Here is a 23,110-nt window from a genome sequence, read left to right on the forward strand (position 1 = left end):
GAGTTAGCGGCTACCCTTCCACATTAAAAAATAAATAAATAAAATCCAGAAGGGCGAGCTGCAAAGTCTTTGCAAAGCTGCACAGAAGGAGGCTTTTGAAAGGGTTGGAAAAATGCCCCTCTCACTTTGGAACACTAACCTGCTGAAAGCTTTTCTCTTGGAAAGGATAGCAAAGGGCTCATTAAAAAAATAAAATCTTTCTCTCATATGTCATGAGGGAACATCTTTATGGGAATTTAGGCTGCCCTAAAATTAATTAGATAGTAGTCTGTTTCATCAGCCATTCAGTCCCCATACACCTGAGAATGTGTATTTTGATCTGCAACAATGAACTGGCATTGGGTAAGTAGCCATAACTAATTAAGTGTAAGCATCACATAGCAGGAGGAAAGGGCTCCATCTCTCAACTTCATGCCCTTAATTCTGGAGGGTGACAGGCGGTAGTGAAAGAAGAAAGACTGGGTATTGTTTACCCCTACCATACACATTATTTTGTTTTACAGAAACACACACACGTATCCCCATTATTTTAAACTTTATGCGCTGTTTTGTAAACAGTTCTAATGCTTTTCACTCTGCAGCCTGTAATTATACTGCAAGAGAGAGAAAGAGACAAGAAGAAATCGGTTTTTAAACAAAACTCTAGTGTCTGCAGCGAGGCAGTCCTGACTACATTATCTGCAACAAACAAGCCAGCTCCAATTGATAACGCAGCTCTGTAGAAGTCACTAATGTAAGATTTGGTGCTTTCTTCTTAATAACTCAGGGTGATTCCACAGTGATTACTGTGCATGCTGAACACTGAAAGCCTGCAATTATTCTGCACTGACTGGTTTCTGTGCATTTGTTTTAAATCGTGAGAAACTTGATACAGGCATGAAGGGACAGGAAAACTAAAGTAATAAAATGATAAACAATGGCTTGTTCTCAAAAAGCATGGGTCAGGCTAAATAGTTAAATACAGAAATTTCTTAGAGGTTGGTTCTTTAAGTAGCAAAAACTGCTCACCTCTCAAAGCCTGCAGAGGTGTGTGAAGGGAGAGTTTGTGAAGAGGGCCTTTGTGCATTCACTATACTGTAAACTGTAAACAAACCTCTGCTGATGGTAGCAACCTGGTAGGAACAGTTACAGGCTCACTGCGTTAGACAAACAGTGGCATTCGAGTTTAAATAATCAGCAATACAAGAAACTGAAAGTTCCTGACAATTCAGATGCTGATAACCTTTGCTGGAACCCAATCAACATTGCTAGTTATTCTTTTCTTTGTCTTATTTACTTTACTTCTTCCTTTAGGAAAAAGCAAATTAGCTTTAATGATACCTTTGTATAAACTACACCAAAAATCATTTCCTAATATGGAAAAGAGAGAGCGGTTTTTTCCTATGAAGTGAACTTCCCTTCTGGTGAATGAAAAGTGCAGAAAAGATCTACATTTTTTTCTGCCACAGTTTATCTTATTTTTTTAATTAAAATTTTTATTTTTATTGACAAATGATAATAGTATATATTTACGGGGTTCAATTTGATGTTTTGATATATGTGTGCATTGTGGAATGATTATATCAAGCTAATTAACATGTCTATCTCCTCACATGCTTATCTTTTTTTTGTGGTGAGAACATTTAAGAATCTATTCTGTTAGCATTTTTGAAACATACAATTAATTCATTGTTATTAACTGTGGTCACCTTGCTGGGCAACAGATCTTTAAAGTTTATTCCTCCTGTCTCACTAGAACTTTGGACCTTTTGGTCAGCTTCTCCCCACCACCACCAACATTCAATTCAGGGAATTCATACCTACAAGGATTTACATTAAAAGGTCAAGAAAATTGAATTTTTTGACTAGTCTGGCCAGCAGGAGTCCTCTCTCTATCTCACCTTCCTTCACTAAAACACACAAAACATGCCATTCTAGAAACACTGCACACAGACAATTCTTTATTCAAAAATGACCTTTTAAAGCCTGTCATCCTCTTGCTGCCTGGTTTCCAGTTCTAGAAGGAAAAGAAGTAAAGAAGGGAAAAAAGTCCTGACAGACAAAATGTGGAGCTTGACAGAAAAGACAAGGATGCAATGTTTGAATTGGATACTTTGTGGTGGACAACAAGAGTCCTTAGAGACTAACAATTTGTCTTGAGAAAGAGTAGAAAATGAAAGAAATGTAGAAAGGTTTTTCTCACACATACAGAGTGAGTTTGAAGAACAGTGTTCTATTCTTCACCAATCAAGACCAGGATATAAGTTGCTTTTACTCCAAGCCATAAAATGAAAACAGCAGTTGTAGTTATGGTCAATTGGTGTGGAAAGTTTACAAGACTTTGTTTAGGGTGGCTTACGGTGGTCAAGCCAAACTATAAAAGTGGCATTAAATGTTTTAAGCCACACGTAAAAGAAAAAGAAAAAAAAAAGACTGGAAAGATGTCCAGCCAACTGGATAGAAAGTATAGGTCACATATGTTTGTTCCACAATACCCCAATCTAAACCGAAGCCCTGTTGCTCCCAAAGGTTTAAGGGGACCTCTGTCTTCCCCAATCCCCCTTTTGGCTGGGCAGCTTGGTGCTAGGTCTCTAGAGGGGATGGTGGCCAATATATCAAAAGCATCTTGCTTTTGTCCACAGCAACAATGTCCAAAGTATAGTTTGGGACATCTGGAGGAACTTGTGACCCTTTTGGGAGGTTCATGAGGTCAGAACTATTTTGATAAGAATACTGACACATTATTTGCTTTCTTCACTGTGCTGACATTTCTACAGATGGCATAAGAGCAATGGTGGGTAGAACTGCTTTCCGCTTTTGTCTTAGCATGAATGATAAAAGCTTCACATATAGTAAAAACAAACAAACGAAAACAACAACAACAAAACCAGCTTCACTTAAGATGAAGCAGTAAAATCACTAATTTTATTAAACCTTGACCTTGAGTACACATTTTTTCTTTTCACTGTCGTGTTTTCTGAGATAAGAGGTTCACACAAAGTCCCTTGGTGGCTGGGGGAGTATGATGGCTGTCTTGAGGAAAAGCATGAGGGTGGCTGAGCTGCAAGTTAAAAAGAAAAATGAAACAGTACTTTTACTTAAAAGAATTTTTTGAACTTGGATATTTGGCAGACATTTTCTCAAATAATGAATGAAATGAGCCTATCATTTCAAGGGAAACAATTGACAGTGTTTGTTACCAATGACAGAAATCTACCTTTCAAGTTAAAATTAGAATTCTGGAAAACTTGTATACTACACTTGGCAGACTCCCAATAAGTAAAACTTTTTCTGATGACGATGGGAGTGATGTTAACAAATGTTATTTTTTGATATTGTAAAATGAAATGAGTCAACATTTAGAATATTTGCATAGTTCAGTGAACCAAATTTCCCAAATAATCACAGTGCTACAAAATCTTACATGAGTAAAAAATTCATTGGAAGTACAAGATGACCACTGGATTCTATTGTAACAGAATGAAAAGTTCATTGATATGGCTTCAGATTTCTTAATACAACTAACCTTTAATGAATTATCACTTGCCAAGTTTTGTTGTAGTATCAGAAAATATCTATGAGTATCTGAAAAAGCTATTAAAATGCTTCTACTTTCCAACTACTTATTCATGTGACTCTGGATTTTATTACTGTACTTCAGCCAGAACAGTGCATTTCAACAGATTGAATGTAGAAGCAGAAATAAGAATTCGACTTTCTTCTTTTCAGATAAACATTAAAGAGATTTGCAAAAATGTAAAATGAATTCATAATTTATTCACAATTTTTTTGTTTGGAAAGTATAGTTATTTTTTATAAAATATATCATTTAGGTTAACATGTAATAGATTTATTATTTTCAAAAGAATCAAATATTTGAAAATGTTCTCAGTTTTCACTTCTAAGTATTAATAATTATAATTCACGTAAAAACTGTTGGGGCAAGGGTCTTCAATAAATTTTAATTATATAAAGGGATACTGAGACCAACTAATGGGTTTGAGAATTGCTGGCTTATAGTGTACCTTGTTCTATAGTTAAGCCCAGACTCTCACATTTAAGGCTGTAGGTCTGGCCCTCGTCACAAGCTTCTCATTTACTTTTTTTCCTTAAAGCCTTGAAACTGTCCTCAGTTCTAAATGCTTGGTCTCAGATAAAAGTTGTTGATGAGTGATAAAATTCTGTTTTTTATTACCCAAGGATAACACAAAATTTTACAAATGAATGCCCACGCATCTGAAGTATGCAAGGGACAGGGTCAGAACAACCCACTCGCCACAGAAATAAACCTCTCTAGGATGGGGCAAAAGAATTATTTCTAGTACAAATCAATGGCACTTTATAGTTAGGCCAGAGAAAAAAGGGACACCATAACCAGTTGAAACAGCAGGGGCAGGGGAGATTATGCAGTTATGCGAAGCTGAATTTAGCCAGAACACACTTAGATTATTGTCAGAGGCAAGCAAAGTAGAATTACACCAGCAAGAAGCTGGTACCCACATCTCATCCTCCCATCCCACATTGCTGTCTACATACATTTCTTAGGATCAGTTAACATGGCCCTTTCTCCTTAATTTTGGCATTTGAGTCTCCCAGAGATTACTTATTTTCTTTAGAGTAAGCCTTCAGGATGTGCTATCTTCTTTATAAGATATGCGAATCCATGAAGAAGCTAATTTCTTCTTTTAACAACCCCACAGCTGGCAAGTTCACCTACTGTTAATCTCCAGAAAGCCTGTTTCCTGGTCTAATTTATTACAACTCCAAGCAAAGAAGATAGACAATCATCCCCTCCTGGTGTAGTAACACTTTTATTCTCCTCCAATAATAAATCCTCTTCCAACAAACAATAACAGCTGAAAAGTGTATGCCTGTGACCTGGAGCGCCTGTGGGGAAATATTTGGCTAAATGATGAGATCTTCCTTTCTCCTCTCCTTCTGCCATCCAACACTGTGAATCTTGAAATTGGAAGGAATCTTCAAAGCTCATCTATTCACACAGTGGTGAGTGTTGGTTATCCCTGGTGTATGGTGAGGGAGAGGGACAGATTTTATCTTTTGGCTTAATTCATATATGTATTGAATTTTTTCAATAATCTGTTGCATTATAAAACATAGAAATAAACAAACTTAAGTTTTCTAGGTTTTCTCTCTGTCTTCTCAGGGAGGAAGAAAATAAATGGAGTTGAAGAGTGAGAAGGATGCAGTGAGAAATGTACCTTTGAGACTCTGCCTCATAAAAGCAGGAACTAAAATCATATAAAAACAAGCTTCCGAAGGGCATTTTAGAGAATGCATAAAGTCCAAATTAAAATTTGTCCAGCTTCTTTCAGATGAAATTAACAAGGCAAAGGAAAACAAAGTGATCTAGATATTATGAAAACCACCAGAAGAACTCAATATTCCTGAAGCATATGTTACAAAGTGTCTAAAGGGACTAATAATGGTCATTGGTGACCAATTGTGGTCCAAATGATCAATGGTTTCAATGGTGGCAGTGAGATCCATGAGAATGAGAACAAAGAGACAACTGGATTTCCAAAAGAAGAGGCATTGGAAACTTCAGGTAAAGTGGATTTGCATGAAATACTATGCAGCCATAAAAAGGAACAAGATCATGTCCTTTGCAGGGACATGGATGAACTTGGAAGCCATTATCCTAAGCAAACTAACTGAGGAAACAGAAAACCAAACAGCACATGTTCTCACTTATAAGTGGGAGGTGAATGATGAGAACACATGGATCCATGTGGGGGAACAGCACATGCTGGGGCCTGTTGGGGGGTCTTTAGGGTTGGGGGAGGGAGAGCATCAGGAAGAATAGCTAATGGATGCTGGGCTTAATACCTAGATAATGGGATGACATGTGCAGCAAGCCACCATGACACACGTTTACCTGTGTAACAAACCTGCACGTCCTGCACATGTACCCCTGAACTTAAAATAAAAGTTGATGAAAAAACATAAAGTGGGTTTGGTGGAAGGGCAGCAATATTGTTAAAAAGAACTAGAATGTGGTCTTGGGCATCTTAGCTAGGTCTTAAAACATATGGTTTATTACATTAAATTTCATTAAATTTGCTTTTGGTTTTATATATTTATGGCTTATTTGTACTGAAGTACCTTGAGATATTGCATTAGTCAGCAGAAGTAGTTGGTTGCAATAACAAAGAAATTTCAAATATGATAAAAGCATATTTGTCACTCATACTGCAAGTCACACATAGAATGGCAGAGAGCTCTGCTCTGCCCAGCCATGCATGGATGCACACTGATGGGGGCAGTGTTGTCCTGTTGCTGCAATAACTAGACCAAGAAGCAAGAGAAGTATAAGCTCAAGAATTTTGCAGGAGCTTTTCAGGGCTTCAACCTGGAAGTGACCCAGTTCACTTCTAACATTTCATTGGATGAGACTAGTCATGTGGCCCCACTCAACGGCAAGGGCACTGGAAAATTTAGTGGACCAAAGTGTTTGCTGAGCACTAATGTCTATGCCACAAACATTACATTTCACTAGTACCCCATGTCTTTCTCTTTCTCTACACGCACATACCACACACACACACACACGCACATACATACACATGCATATGCCCACACACATACTTAAGATATGTGTATAAATATATGTACCCACACACAGACATATATCTCAAGTAACGAAGAAACATAATCTTTCTCACAGTATAAAGTTCAATCATTCTTAGATACTAAAAATATACTTTCGACAGATTTGGGGATTTTTTATACATGTTTCGTTTTAGTCTGTTTTCCTGATGTACATAATCTGGTGCAATGCAAAAATTTTTAAAGTTCCACAATTCTTGAGATACATTTAAGTTGAAGTAAATATTTTTAAAAAGACAATTAGATGGTATATTTATGTTTTGAAAGCATTTCTGGAAACACTATCTTGTATTATGAGAAATGGTTTCGAAACATAAATATACCATCTGAAAATCATTTCTCGAAATACTATCTCACAGTCGTATGTAGGAAGAGGAACACCTGACTTTACTATATAAATGAAGCTGCAGTCAAGAGAACCCCACTGGCATACTTTTTTTTTTTTTTGAGATGGAGTCTTGCCTGTTGCTTAGGCTGGAGTGCAGTGGCGAAATCTTGGCTCACTGCAACCTCCGCCTCCCAGGTTCAAGTGATTCTCTTTTCTCAACCTCCCAAGTAGCTGGGATTACAGGTATGCACCACCACACCTGGCTAATTTTTATATTTTTAGTAGAGATGTGGTTTCACCATGTTGGTAGGCTGGTCTCGAACTCCTGACCTCAAGTGATCTGCCTACCCCGGCCTCCCAAAGTGCTGGGATTACAGGCGTGAGCCACCGTGACTGGCCAATTTCTTTCTTTCTTTCTTTCTCTTTCTCTCTCTCTTTCTTTCTTTCTTTCTTTCTTTCTTTCTTTCTTTCTTTCTTTTTCTTTCTTTCTTTCTTTCTTTCTTTCTTTTTGAAAGACTAAGAAGAGATACAACCGGAGATTTCTAAAACCATAATTTTCCTAACATTTATAGATTCAAATAATGAATCTGTAGTGTCTTGAAACTTTATGACATCTGTGTTAGTTTACTGGCTGGACAGAAGTTGGGAAATACTTTAGCTAATAAAAACAGCATTTTATTCTAACGTTACAAAAAAGTAACCTTTATGAAGTTTTATGCATAAGAATTTATAGAATGAAAATTTTAAGAGCCACATTAGCATCCTAAACTGTTACTTATCTTATATGTAAAATAAATCTTCCTGAAAAGGCACATATTATGATCTAGGTCCATGGACATTTAAGGCAAATTTACACTTACTGTCACTGTGGAGTATCTTTATAAATAGATATTTATAGGTGGACCAGTCCTTAGAAATCTTCCGTACAAACACCCAACGGTGTTCCACTTCCAGAATTTATTTTCTCACTCATTACTCTACTTTGTTTTAAACCTTCATTTCTCAGCATACGCAAGAACAGCACTTGTCACACAAAGGAGCTGATATAATTAAACCAGATGATGGGCCCCACAAGTAAAGCCAGCCATTCATGAAAGCTGGTCACCAGAGGCCATTTCAAACAATGCATATTTTAAAGTCATCTAAAGTAATCCCTTCTCTCTACTGATTTGGTTTCCATGAAGTCTTAAGCACATGTGTGCTGCAAAAAGGAGGTTTATTAAAACCTGATGTGATATTAGAGATTACAGTGCAACAGGGTTGGGCTGATTTTAATATCTCAGTCTTCAAAAAGAAAAGCAATCTTTAATAATATTTGCAAGCTTACTAAAACATCATGCATGGAAAGGAAGATAGATGATGTTTATTAATTAAGGAAAAACAAAAATAAAGACTGCACTCATGTTCTCTTGATTAGGGTATATATAAAATTTGCATGAAAATTGGGGGGAAACTAAAACAGTTTTCAATGATGGGTGGATTAGCCAAACACAGCAACTATTTCCAACTATAGTGAGGAGCTTGGTTTATTTGGGAAATGCTTTATAAAGTTGTGAATCTGAAGCCTAACATTCCCTTCGCTCGCTATGGTGAAACGTGAAACGTGTCATAGAACAACATTTGTCAATTTCAAAATATTAATAGTTGCCATCATTAATAGAAGTCTACTAAGTCTGGCTGCCTGCAAAGTTTACCAGGGCTCCTAAAGTTTACTGAGGCCTCCAGTCCTGGTGGACTTCTAGATGTTTTGTTGATTTGCTGGTTCTCTCTGATCTTTCTTTCTGTTTCGTAATTGTATTTAGTTTCAGTCAGGGATGAAACACAAAGGCTTGGATTTGACATGCGTCTGGTCCTCCATATCAGGATCTCTTGCATACAGCATGTCCTTGAAGTACACATGAAAGGAAAAATGTAAATGATCATAAACTGCTTTTGCGAGATCATCAAAAATGATGCTCTGGCACGCAGGCCATCTGCTTTCTGCTTTTTCTCCTTGGAATATGGCTTCTGGGAAGAGATCGTATATGAGAAAGGAGGTTAGCAAGCCTGACTTTGGAGAGCTAATGTGAAGGAGGTGTTCTGCAAAACACCTTGTGGAATCTCGATGAGTCTGAAAGGGATCTTAAAGTTCACCTCCATCAACCTTTAATGAATAAAACTTCTCACTCATCAGTGAATAGTGTCCCTGTGTAGGTAACAAGGGACCCACTAGGCCATTAGTTTAGGGCGAGATTTAAGATTAGGAAATTCTCCCTTTTATTGAACAAAAATCTTCCTTCCCCTCTTTTCTAGATGCTTAGTCATGCTCTATTCTTCTGAGCCACACAAAATAATTCTATTTTTTTTACATAACAAATGATTTAAATAATTCAAGATTGTTTCTATCTAACTCCTAAATCATCTCTTACAAAACATACCTATGTGGTGGTTTACTGGTAATTATGGGAGAGAGTTGGAAGGGATTATTTTTAATGTGGCCATTGGTTGGTTAAGTATTGGATCAATAAATCCTATAAAACTGTAGTTACACAAATAGCAAGCCAGCATATTTAATGCCCATCTGGCTCAAAGGGATTTTGACTACTGGACTACTGTAAATCAATGGTTTCCAAATTCACTAAGAAAAATGTCCTTATGTACAACTATTTTCATGTTTGGACTAAATCCAAATCAGAAATCTTCCAAAATTTGCATAGTTAAATTGCTAATTAGTTTTATTGGAGAATAAAGCCAGGCAAGAAAGATGAAGATCCAGGCTAGAGTCATAATCTAAGTACTGATTTTTTTTAAATTCCTTGACAACTTATTGATTTCCTTCTAGCAATTAGATTTTGAGGAAGCTTTTCTTCCCAAAAGAAACATCTTTACCACACTTGGCTTCTAACTTCAGAATACTGGACACTTTAAAAGAGCTACGCAAGAGAAGAACAACCCTTAAATAAAGGCCCTAGGCTCAAGTACTTAATTCATAACGTGGAGTAGGGGTTCATCAGAATCACCTAGAGGTCTTGTTAATTACTCCAGCATTTTTGATTCTGGGATGAGACCTATAAAATTGATTTTTTTTTTTTTTAGACATAGTTTCACTCTTGTTGCCCAGGCTGGAGTGCAGCAGCGGTGATCTCAGCTCACTGCAACCTCCACCTCGTGGGTTCAAGTGATTCTCCTGCCTCAGCCTCCTGAGTAGCTGGGATTACAGGTGTGCACCACCATGTCCAGTTAATTTTTGTATTTTTAGGAGAGACGAGGTTTCAGCATGTTGGCCAGGCTGGTGTCGAACTCCTGGCCTCAGGTGATCCGCCCGCCTTGGCCTCTCAAAGTGCTGGGATTACAGGAGTGAGCCGCTGCGCCCGGCCTTAAAATTGCATTTCTAGCAAGTTCCCAGGTGATGCTGATGGTGACGGTACTGGTCTAGAGTACAGCGATCAACCCACTAGCACTAACGAAAGGAAAAGTGAAGCCCAGCCAAGCAGGTGTTGCAAGTCTCTTCCATGAAGGCTGATTCCTCAGACCTTCGCATGGGCTGAAGCAGCTAAGCATTTAAAGACAGGATTATTGATACCGCCAATTATTTTGTAGCTGACAAGACTGTTTACGATCACCCTTCCCAGAATTGCCAAGAAGGCAAACATGCCAACACACAGTTTATCCTAGGCATCAACAACTGAAGGAGTTTTCCATGGGAGAGCCTTCACCTCCTTCAACAAGTATCCAGAAGTGTTCTTTTGAGTGGCTTTCAAATGACCAGCTAACATCTCTTTCTACGTACTCTCTTTCCATGTCTGAAGGAATAAGGTTGCTCAAATTCTTGACATATGTGAACTAACGGACTCTGACAGGGGCCACAGCAATGCTGGAGTTACATTCATTAAACAACGGCTAAGCTTAAAGATAGGTTCACCACTCCCAGGCTGAAATTTCCATCTTAAGGTAAATTATTACCAGAGATTAAGGAGGCAGAGTGAGTTACTTGGCTTTTGTTTTCATAAAGCCCTGACTCAGTTTACCAATTCTGTTCAGCTGTATCTGCCAATTGTCCTCTGTGGGCCTTTCATCACCTATAGCCTCCTCTTTGAGACAGTGGCAGGTGAATATAGTTGCAGTAGGAAACAAACTTCAAATCGATTAAACCATATGATCCAAAAAATGTGTCAAGCCACCATGATAGGAAAGACACCATGACATTAGGTGCTCCTGGGAATGCTGAGCTGAATCCTTCGTCTCACACTGTGGAAGAGTAGGGAAAGGGATGCGGCCACACAAAGTGAGCTGGAAAAGTGGGGCAGGATTCACGGGGACCAGGTGCAGTGGGCTGAAATTGGGCCAAGGTCATGTCTGCAACTTTCCAAATGACTTTATCTACCTCAATTCTTATCGTAGCAACCCCAAATTGGGAAAAGTGGTCTGATACCCGGTTGAGAAGGGAAAACAATTTTGGAGCCCTAGTTTTCCAGTTGCCTGACTTCAGGAAGTAACTTCCAGCACCACACGGACTAGTGCCAGACCGAAAGGGTTCACGTCTGGTCTTCTTTCCTTCTCTCTTTTTGCTCCCTTTTCCCCTCACCCCCTCATTTTATCGCCAGCTCCTCCTTCATTCCTCAGATCCTATAGCCCCATTCTGCCCCCTGACTGCCAAAAGTCCCTCACCATTCCACCTTTTTCTTTTTGTTCTCCTGAGTTTCCAAATTCCCACAATTTCCAAGATGTGGATGACACTCAACTCTTAATCAAGAAGCAAGAATTTTTGCTAATATCCATTGAGCACGTGCCAATATTAAACCTTTCATAGTCATTAGTTCAATTTATCATAGCCACAGACCGATGAAGTAGGAACTATTTTCACTCATTTTTTTTTTTTTAATGAGAAAACTGAGATTCAGGGAAGTTCAGGGATCTGTTCAAGATTACACAGTAAGGGCAGAACGGGGACCACCCCACATCAAAGTCTTCCTTCATAAGTGTTCTGTTTTTGTATTTTCTCTTGAAGCGCATTTTCACTCTAAAAGATGTTGTGTGCCTAGAGAATTTCAAACTGGCAAAATTAATGGGGAGAAATTTTGGGGGGCAAAAATGAGCTTCAGGTGAATCTGCCACCGTGCCTTACAGTATCTCCCCAGGAGAACAAAACAGGCCATCAGTATTGCAGCCACACACCACGTACAGCCCCCCTTTCATCTTCCAAACAGAAAGGAACCCCTCAGAACTCAGTAAAACAAAGAGTTGTTGCTGGGTGAGAGAGTGGACTGGCGTGGTTAAACATGAATATTCAAGACCACGAGTCACAGCTCCATGAATTCGAGGGTCTCCTCTATTTGTATTTAGCATTGTGGAGTCGCGAGACAACTTGCAATGATTAATTAATCCTTGGTGACAAGGCAGAAGGTGAAATAATTTGTGCATAGTCACGCAGTCGGTCATTCTCAGGCTCCGAGTTAGTACAGGGGTGCTTGGTTTTCCAGAAACAGAAAGCTGTCCTTAACCCACACCTTAATGAGTGACATCATCTTCAATATCCCCAGTCCATGAAAATTCCATCCTCTGAGATCCCCCTCCCAACCCACCCCAAGCAGGACTTGTCTCCCCAACATCAAGGAGACGAGGCCAGGCATCCTGGCTTGTGGGGTGCAGGAGGCACAATCTAGTTAACACATTACATTTGGCTGCTTGTGGCTGTTTTCTCACCATCTCAAGTGCAATTTTAACTGAGGCTATTCACAGTAATGTCTCAATTATCTATCACAGTAGGGGAAAAGACGGTCTCTACATACGTGAATTTCCATGCTGCCTTACTTGAACTATTTAAAAGTTCCAACTTAAAACAAGCAAATAAAAATAAAATATTTTAAAGCACACAGAATTTGCACAAGGAACCCCTTAAAGCTCACAACAACAACAAAAGGGTTATTTCCTGCTGTTTCATGGAGGGGGCAGTGGCTCTGTGCTGCTCTGAGCTGTGGCTCTTCTCACTCCAGGACTTGGGCTGAGGCGTGGCATTGTCATGGCAGAAGCAGGATTGCTGATGGAAACTGGGAATGCTGTCCAAAACATCTGCTTACACAGGGCATCTGGCACACCTGCTGACCTGCCATTGGCTAAAGCAAACCATAGGGTCGAGCCCAGGGTGGGATGGGTATAAGTTCTGCTCTCCTGGGAGCCCTGGGTGGGGATGTTGATTCTCTTCACTTCTCTGGTTTGTGTGTGTGTATGTGTGTGGGGAGGTGGTGACAATCATTGGGGATTGTGACAAAATCTAACATATGCACTTTCAAAAATTAATTATTTATTTCCTGGTCTTTAAAGAGTACTGCAGATGATGTCACTGTTTTGTTTTGTTTTGTTTTGGCTCTGGGTCATCAATATTAACATCCAAGTCTGGGCACAGTGGCTCATGCCTGTAATCCCAGCACTTTGGGAGGCCAATGTGGGTGGATAACTTGAGGTCAGGAGTTCAAGACCAGCCTGGTCAACATGGTGAAACCCTGTCTCTACTAAAAATACAAAAAAAAATAAATAAATAAAATCAGCCAGGCATGGTGGTGCATGCCTGTAATCCTAGCTACTCGGGAGGCTGAGGTGGGAGGATTGCTTGAACCCGGGAGGCGGAGGATGTAGTGAGCCGAGATCATGCCACTGCACACTCCAGCTTGAGCGACAGAGCGAGACTCCGTCTCAAAAAAAAAAAAAAAAAATTAACATCCAAAGTGCTCTAGGCTATGATTTTGACTTTTTCTAAGGGATACTGGGATGTGGAAAGCAGTTTGCCCAATACATAAATGACACCAGACCGACACTGCTTGAAATTCCTTATGGTTGCTTTTCATAGTATCGTTTTTACCTCCTTTGTTATCAGTGATCATTTCTAGCTATCATTGGCATGTTTACACTTGTCTTCTAATGTGCTAGGGAGAGTATTCTCCCCCTTCTCCCTTCTATAATAATACATGAGGGAGATACCAGGAGGTGGCTTGTTAGACCTTATTAGATCCATGTTTAAAATAAAAATGAAGACACGAGGGTCTCTCTCAAGTCCTTTGTGTATGGGCATGGTGGCAAATGCTTGTGTAGGGGGGCATCATTGGTTTATTAGAATTCCGCTTGCTTTTGCTTGTGTTTTCCTGTTTTGCTGACTGGTTGAGGGTGTTAGATAAATGAACTTAGAGAAGATTGAGCTGGATTAAGTTCCAAGCACTCTTGTTTTGCCATTTTCCATATTTAACAGATATTTTTTCCCAGATATTTGACTAAGCATTAACACTACCTGCAATTTGTTCAATTCCATTTATTCTAACTTCGAGAAACATTTTAATTCAGCAACTCTTTGTTGAGCACCTATATAAGGCACTTCATCAGGCTCTACTGAGATAACGAGAAAAGAGTCCTGCCTTTGAATGGAAAGTCATATGCTATGCTATGTACAATACACTTTCAAAATGTGTTGGTGACTCCCTTCACTCTAAAGCTAGAGCAGACGGCACACTTTGAAAGGCCCCAGGGCTTCCTGGGGTGTGTGTGATACTCTCTGTGGGTTGATATTACCCTGAACAACACAGTGGCGTGCAGCGCTCATGTTTTTCAAATGAAAACAAACCCCACAGAGCCATATTCGCCAGTCAAGGTAGATGAAAGTCAAAGGTTTCCAACTTGGTTAGTGCACAACTATTTCCTAGCTAGCATTTTCCTCTAATATAGATTTAGTTTTCTTCTGAAGCCTGACCTTACATTGATAATAATTGAACTGTGAACCAGATTTTTCATATGCTTAGGTGGTTTCTTATATCTCAAATCCCAGGGGAAGATATTTGCTCTTTCATGGATAAAATAATTCCTTCTGTGTTCACAAGGCATCACAGTTCAGGAAAGTATTTTGGTATAAATCATCAAATTTGCTCTTCACGACAACTTATATGGGAAATTAGAGCAGGTGTTATTACTCCTCGCCCACCCCACCCCACCTCCTCCTGCCACAGTAGCTTGAGAAAGCATAACCTGAAATTATACTCAGGTCTTCTGACTCCAAGGCTGATAGCTATTTTCCAACATAAATCAATTATTTTCCATTTTTATCTTGTTGTTTTATAATTGTCAGCTTGGTCATTCATGGATATAGATGGTAAAAATATATAAGCTAATATAATGTACAGACAAGCAAAGAAAAGATGTATTTGCGCTGGTTTCAAACGTTTTCATTGCTACTTTTCACAAAACTCACACAACTAGAATATTGGTTTCAGGTTTACTTATTCTTTCTGCACAAACCCACCAACCAGTAAAGATACAAAGAGGTAATGACTTCCCGAGTAATGAGAATATAGTGAGTTAAAGTGTTAATGCTGCTTCCTAATAATTTTAGCAACATTATGATGTTGCTCAGAGTACTCTTAATAGACTCTTATGTTTTAAAAAAGTATGTGAAGAACAATATTTTGGTAAAAATATGTCTACAAAATAGCTCAGATTAAATCACTCGAGGATTAATAATATAAGGAAAGCCTTGAAGACACGTTGATTTTAACATTTTAAACAGTCTTTTTACAAAAACGGATTAGAAAGTTAGATTGATTATACTACTGAAAATGCATTTGTACTTGACATGAAACTAAAAATTTTAAATAGAAAAGGATTGTTTATGGGAATTTAGCGTCTTTCCTGTGGACAGCAGCTGGAAAGCTTGTAATTTTCTAGGTAGGACTCATGGGGGAGAGGGCAGGAGAACGTGCTGCATTCCTGGAAATTCACCTCAGCTTGAATCATAGCTTTGCCTGACTACGGGGATAAATATAGAGGACAAAATAGTTTTCCATACAATAAAATGATAAGGCACAACTTTATTTTGTCTGATAGCAACAGTCTATTTTCTCCATACTGTGAACTCATCTCATTTCTGTTATCATTTCTTGAAAACAATTAAATTTTCATTTTTTTGCTGTTGTTGAGTCCTAAATGATGTGGTGCAAACTGCTAATTTCCTACCTCAGCATTCATTGTCTTCTTTATTTACAACAAGATCCCAATTTTATTTGCAGCAGCCAGCTATAGGTGACATTTCTTAGTTGCCCTAGCAACTCTATGTGCCCACAAGGCTGATTTCTTTCCAGTGACATGTAATGAAAGGATTGTGTGGGACAGTTCTATAAAAGAGTGTGGAGGCTGGACATGGTGGCTCACGCCTGTAATCTCAGCACTTTGGGAGGCCGAGGTGGGCGGATCACCTGAGGTCAGGAGTTGGAGACCAGCCTAGCCAACATGGTGAAACCCCGTCTCTACTAAAAAGACCAAGCATAACATAACAAAACAAAACAAAACAAAACAAAACAAAACATCAGCTGGGCGTGGACTGAGGCAGGAGAATCGCTTGAACCTGGAAGGTGGAGGTTGCAGTGAGCTGAGATCATGCCATTGCACTCCAGCCTGGGTGAAAAGAGCGAAACTCTGTCTCAAAGGAAAAACAAAAACAGAAACAAACCAAAAACCAAACCAAACAAAACAAAAAAACAAAAACAAAAACAAAAGAAATAAAAGAGTGTGGGTGTCCATTTGTCATATGTCATGACTGGAGTTTCTGCAGCCAACTTGGATCATGAGAAGTTCTCGCAGATGGAATGATCCATCATGTAGTAAAGAGAGAAAAGAAGCCCAGGTCCCTAGTGGCTAATGTCCCAGTCTTGATGCCCTGACTCTGAATTTTCTTTACTTGAGAGAAGAAAACCTTTAGTCAATAACCCCCTATTTTGGTTTTTGCTATGTGTAGGCAAATACCCAATTACATCTCCTAACTAACCCTACTGTTTTTTCTCATTCTACAACCATTCTAGATTTAAAATGTTAGGAAAACATGGCCTTTAATGTCAGACCAGAAGAGCTTGGTTTATATTTGAAACAGGACAATAGCAATATGGTAAGTGCTATGAAGTTGATAGAGGCAAGTGGGAACAAGAAATTCTCTCAACAGACATTATACTCCGAACTCTACTCAACTAATATTTAAGGCAGTTTAAGGTTTCTGGGTCAAATAAAGAATATTAGGAATCTCTCATGAGCCATAGAAATGAAAAAAAAAAGGATTCCTTTATCTTTTTATAATTTTTTAGGATTCAAGCATATTTTATTATGCCATGAATTGCTCTTTAGCTTCTTTAAAAAACAACAACAATGAAAAGCCTAGAATCTTCACACATGCAATCTACTTGGACTCTACCTGAGTTTTCCTGAAAGAGGTTAAGTGGTAACCCCCAAATGATGGATTTTCATATTTTATATCCAAAAAAAGAATTTCAGTATTTTCAGAAAATATTGCTAAAAATATTCTATATTTTCTTACCTAAATGTAAAATTGTAATGTTGGATACAAAGATGATACTAAAAGCAACTCCACAGGAATGTTGGCATATGTTTATTCATAAGAAAAACTTGATTATCTGTCTTTATCTGCAGGCATTTTCCCCATTTCCTTTCTCACTCGTGCAAATATGACTTTTATTTTCAGTTGAAAATAGGAATTCTGCCTTCACTGAATAGCAAGGATTTTTTTTTTTAAAGAAACAAGGTTTCTATGCTTTAAAGGAATTTTAAAAAGTGATTTGTTGGGCCAGGTGCGGTGGCTCACCCCTGTAATCCCAGCATTTTGGGAGGCCAAGGCGGGAGGATCAGGAGATCAGGAGTTTGAGACGAGCCTGACCAACATGGTGAAACTCCGTCTCTACTAAGAATACAAAAATTGGCCGGGCGTGGTGGCGCATGCCTGTAATCCCAGCTACTCAAGAGGCTGAGGTAGGAGAATCGCCTGAACCCGGGAGGTGGAGGTTGCAGTGAGCCGAGATTGGGCCACTGCACTCCAACTTGGGTGACAGAACGAGACTCCATCTCAAAAAAACAAAACAAAACAAAACAAAAAACATCTGTTTTGTATAAATGTCTCAGTTACACCTCAAATTAGGATTCCAAAAACTCAAAATAATATATTACAACACACTATTCTTAGACTTGTGCAACTGATTTTATAGTAATTACTAAACTCTAAAGTTATTAATAAACTAGTAAAGTTTAGAAAGAAAAACTTGAATGTGTAAATCGAAATACCTTAGCCAATTTGATTTATGCATAACTACCATGAAATGGATATAATTTGATAAACTTGATTAGCTTAGACTATGATCCTCAAACTTTTTCCTATCATGAAAATACTAACATTGATTATATACAGCACACTGGGATAAGCAGATGAGGCCACTCACAGTCCAAGGGGCTCTGGCCATCCCAGGCCTGCCCAGCCATCCTGAAGCTGAGCAGGTAGATATCTTGGTACACCTGTAGCCCACATCTTGACACATCTGTAATCCGTTTGTGGCCCACTGCCAACACAGAGTGATGCTAGGATGCTACAGTCTAGAGAATCAATTGGGCTATAAGGATTCCTAAATGATGTGGCTATTTGTCAAAAAAAAGATGTAAAGGTATTGAACACAGATGATTAAAAAAATCAGGGGCTTCTAAAGACATGGAATCAACCCAAATGCCCACCAATGATAGACTGGATAAAGGAAATGTGGTACATATACATTGTGGAATACTATGCAGCCATAAAAAAGAACAAGATCATGTCCTTTGCAGGGACATGGATGAAGCTGGAAGCCATTATCTTTGGCAAACTAATGCAGGAACAGAAAACAAAACACTGCATGTTCTCACTTATAAGTGGGAGCTGAGCAATGAGAACACATGGATACAGGGAGGGGAACAGCACACACTAAGGCCTGTCAGGGGAGGGTGGGGGTTGGGAAGAGCATTAGGGAAAATAGCCAATGCATCCTGGGTTTAATGCCTAGGTGATGGATGATAGGGGCAGCAAACCACCATGGCACACGTTTACCTATGTGACAAACCTGTATATCTTGCGCATGTACCCTGGAACTTAAAAAAAATAAAATAAACAACAACAGAAACAAAAACAAAACCAGGGGCTTAATTTATATATTTGCAAGTATAGAATGTATACAGTGGTGTTTTTAGAGTAATTAAAAAAAATAGTCTGATTTGATCAATAAGAATCATTAGGCCGGGTGGGGTGGCTCCAGCCTGTAATCCTAGCACTTTGGGAGGCCGAGGTGGGCAGATCACGAGGTCAGGAGTTCGAGATCATCCTGGCCAACATAGTGAAACCCTGTCTCTACGAAAAATACAAAAAAATTAGCAGGGCATGGTGGCGGGCGCCTGTAGTCCCAGCTACTCGGGAGGCTGAGGCAGGAGAATGGCATGAACCTGGGAGGTGGAGCTTGCAGTGAGCCGAGATGGTGCCACTGCACTCCAGCCTGGGGGACAGAGCCAGACTCTGTCTCAAAAAAAAAAAAAAAAAAAAAAAAAGAAGCATTAATTAGATGGTTGCTAAATCTCTATCTCACAGAACCACAGACTCATAATAGTTTGTCACACATGTCATAGGCAGTCCCATGTTGTTTTTGCCTAGGTTAAGACGAGTTGGGGTGTCCTCTGGTCTCACAAGCGGGGCCATTTCATATTAATTTGCTTTACCCCCATTTTTCTGTGTAATGTGGATGCCATCTATGACATTTGATTGAATTTAGTGGGAAATTAATATATAGACCTGGAGAGATTATCCTTTCTTCCCTGTTAATTTCACCACCTTCCTCTTCACCCCTGCTCCGTCATTTTCTATCACGTTTCTCCCAAACCTACACTTACATTCTGCTTGTTTCTTTCCCTTTTCCTAAATTTCTGTTTTCAGGAATCAAGAATGGACTTCAGAAGTCATCGTATTCAACTTATTTTAAAATTGAGGATGCTGAGGCCTCGAGTAATTGATAATATCATTTGTTTTTTTGTTTTTTTTGTTTTTTTTTGAGACGGAGTCTCGCTCTGTCGCCCAGGCTGGAGTGCAGTGGCGCAATCTCGGCTCGCTGCAAGCTCCGCCTCCCGGGTTCACGCCATTCTCCTGCCTCAGCCTCTCCGAGTAGCTGGGACTACAGGCGCCCGCCACCACGCCCGGCTAATTTTTTGTATTTTTAGTAGAGAAGGGGTTTCACCGTGGTCTCGATCTCCTGACCTCGTGATCCGCCCGCCTCGGCCTCCCAAAGTGCTGGGATTACAAGCGTGAGCCACCGCGCCCGGCCGATAATATCATTTGTATCAAACTTACACTGTACAAAGGTTTCACATACTTGTTCTAATTTGGATCCTCCAGTAACTCTCGGCAGCACTGTTGGTATCCCCATTTCTCGGGGGTCAAAACAGATTCAGAGAGGTGAAATGGCTAAGCCGAAATCACTGTTTCTCAAAGTGGAGAAGGAAGCCATATCTCGTACCTTTCTGCTACACCACAGAATACTCCATCATGACCACACTGGGGACACACATTGCACTTGATGCAAAGCAGTTTCCTTCATGTTCTGTGAATATTTTCACTGAAGCCAGTTCTGTCTCGGGTTAAGGAATTTTCTCAGATTAGTAAGTTGCATATGTTGTGAAGAAACGTCTTCTGCCCCCATCATAACCACATATTTAAGCTTTGTGAAGCCCTCCCCAATATTCTTCAGCGTATGCAGAACTCTCAAGGTCTTACAGTAGTGACCTCCAGAAGTTATGTCAATGAGGAAGGTATGGGAAGAAGAATGGAATATAACTGTATGTCGCCAGCTCTCTGGGAAGAAGGTGTTAGGGGACCTGCCTATCCTCCAGACCTTTAAATGAATGACAGCGCTGTAAAGAAAATGTATAATTCCGGGTCAGTAAGCCTCAAGTTTAAGTAAGGACACACCTTCCTCATACTCCTCTTCCACTCCGTCTCCAGTTCCCTCCCATCAATGGCTTGGATGAAGAAGTGTTGAGAAAGAATGGAAGATCAAATATTTTCAGTGATCTACAAATTGGTGTCTTCACAGTTCTGAGCTTAAACCATTTCCATCTTTATTCCCTTTTTTAATTAAGAAGTTAAGTTTTGTAGTAACCACTCTAGAAAATAAACATCATTATTTACCCATGTGTCATACACTCACAATACCCACATATCTTATTTAATGGCTTCCTCTCCCTAACAAATATTTGAAAACAAAGACATTCTTCCTAAGCTCTTCTACCTGTGAGCATTTTAGGGTTCTGTGGTTCTGTGGTACCCTATTTGAACAAGAAATCTGTACTTTCAAATACATGTTCAGAGATTACTGTGCTTGCTTTAAAAACATCACTGTTAGAAGTGGACATCTTTCGTTTCTACTTTCTCTTCCTTCTCTTTCACATATGATGCATTTGTTACATTCCCTCATCCTCAAATCACATGCTAGGGTAAACAAATGGGATGAAAAGTGAGAATGCATTTCACTATTTCCACTGCGTCGGTTTTTCTGAATCTTTCAGCTGTGCCACAGATGGAGTTAGTTGCTCTTTCATGTTCCTTCAGCAACACTGGCAGGTTACCTGCCATCATACTTCTCAGGGGAAGTGCCATGTTGCCTTTGCCTAGGTTAAGACTAGTTGGGGTGTCCTCCAGTCTCACAAGCAGGGCCATTTCATATTAATTTGCTTTACCCTCACTCATATTTCTGTGTAATGTGGATGCCATCTGTGACATCTGATTGAATTTAGTGGAAAATTAATATATAGACCTGGAGACATTATCCTTTCTTCCCTGTAAATCCCACCACCTTCCTGCTCCACCATTCTCCATCATGCTTCTCCCAAACCCACACTTATGTTCTGCTTGTTTCTTTCCCTTTTCCTAAATTTCTGTTTTCAGGAATCTTTCAGCTGTACCATATAGGAAAGGCTATAAGCTTTCAAGATTAGAAATTCTTATTGAAACCCCAGATTTTTGAGATCCAGGTTAATTTGGGTTAGTTTGGAGTGAAGTTAACAGAGGCGTTAGTAAGTCCCTACTGACTTCATTTAATGAAATGCCTGCAGTCATCTAGAATTTGACAGGTCTTGTGAAAATTACAAAGAGTACATTTGCTCCAGGGACTTTTCATCAGCCTTCCGTTTGTGGATTTTATGTGGCAAGAGGAAAAAGAAGGTATAACACATATATATCTCAAGTGGTGCCCTAAAATACGATCCTACAGCAAGAACATCCACTCCTGACCATGGTCACCAATGCACAGTGCTAGTTACAGAAACCCAGGCAAGAAGGAGGAAATGCTGTCACCAAGGCAGAAACAGCTTGTCTCTGTCCTGGCAGAGAGATGGCTCCTCACCAAAAGAACTGGCCTTGCTACAGGGAAGGAGGGATGGATTTGGAAGGGAGTTCTGAATCCGAGTTTCTGCTCTCCCACTTACTAGCTGTGTGATTTTGAGAAGTAGATGCCCTCTGTGAAACATAATTTCTCGTCCATAAAATACAATAGCCCTGCCTGTCTTTCAGCAATGTAATTATACCAAATGACTTAAAAATGAGTGAAACATTTTATAAATGCAAAAGTGCCTTACAAATATTATATACTCTAGTATTTTGGTCTCTATAGAAAGTAATCCGTGTCATTGTGTTAGGAGGAAAAGTGACTTAGGGTCTTACTAGTGTCTTTATCTCATTCAGTGGCACAACTATCATTTTATGAATAGAGAGATGAATCTGGTGGCCATATGTATCCTCTCTTTCCATGTATCCCAGTACTTTCTCCACTCATGAGATCTGATTAATCCCCTATCCTGCTGATTTTATCATCAAAATGTTTCTCGATTCTGTCTCCTTTTCTCCATTCCTTTCATCACTACCACAGTTCATGTCTTTATAATTACTCTTCCAGATCACGGTAATGGCTTCTAATGGTCTTTTTGCCTTCTGTCTGTTACTCCTGAAATTACCCTTAAATTCACCCAGGTACCAGACCAATCTTCTTAGATGCTGGCCTAACCATGTCTTTTCCCTGTTCCCCACAACAGCCCTATTATTAAAAACACCTGTGGGCTCATGAACCTGCAGCTATCTGCCCAACCACCTCCACTTCCACCAAAATGGTTACACCATTTTTATACCCTAAGAAAGTTCAGACTTCAGTGAAGCCTCCCTTCAACTCCCGCTGCCATGAACACACTTACTTCTCTTCTCTAGAAATTCCCTCTCCCTCCCCGAGACTCTAGGAATGCTCCGTGCGTATCTCTATCTTAGGACAGTTATTTTCCCTCTAGAAGCCACCTGGAATTTGGTACATCATAGGGGCTTAGTCATTGAGT

At 39.5% G+C, this 23,110-nt stretch overlaps 1 protein-coding gene across 16 annotated transcripts in view; it reads right to left on the reverse strand.

The window, feature by feature from the left end:
* The window catches only part of SULF1 (sulfatase 1), a 191,385-nt gene that overhangs the window by 97,239 nt on the left and 71,036 nt on the right, over positions 1 to 23,110 (reverse strand). The gene's annotated exons all lie outside the window — the stretch shown is intronic.

This window comes from Symphalangus syndactylus, chromosome 11 (genome assembly GCF_028878055.3).
Source record: "Symphalangus syndactylus isolate Jambi chromosome 11, NHGRI_mSymSyn1-v2.1_pri, whole genome shotgun sequence".
Taxonomy (NCBI): domain Eukaryota; kingdom Metazoa; phylum Chordata; class Mammalia; order Primates; family Hylobatidae; genus Symphalangus; species Symphalangus syndactylus.